This window comes from Aythya ferina, assembly GCF_964211825.1.
Source record: "Aythya ferina genome assembly, chromosome: 8".
NCBI classification, from domain to species: Eukaryota; Metazoa; Chordata; class Aves; order Anseriformes; family Anatidae; genus Aythya; species Aythya ferina.
The window spans coordinates 24702988-24703418 of NC_140304.1; positions in this window are offsets into that span (position 1 = coordinate 24702988).

Genomic DNA, 431 nt, shown 5'->3' on the forward strand with positions numbered 1-431 from the left:
CAACCAGCACCACAGTCCCAGGAGTACCTATTGCACCTAAACATCTGTACAGAAGTCCAAGTCTGAACAGAAAATCAATAGCTGAATTCCTCAGTTTCCATAATCCCATAATAGCAATCCCAATAATACGCTGTAAAGCTTTCAGACTGATCTGTGTTAATGAAGAATAATTTATTTATTTTGCTTACCCTCCCACCTAACACTGGGATTCCTGAAGAGTTATTACCAGGTGACATCCTCATACTTCGTTAGCCATTCTGAACAGTGACCAGGAATTAGCAAATGTCTTAAATGAAGGCTACACCACACAACTGGAGATTTTTTATTTTTTTTTTAATGAAATCTTTGACCTTTATGAGCAATACGTAGTTATTAAATAAATAGAAAACATTCATTTAGGAAAAAAAAAATCACAGAAGTTATGAAAGTGC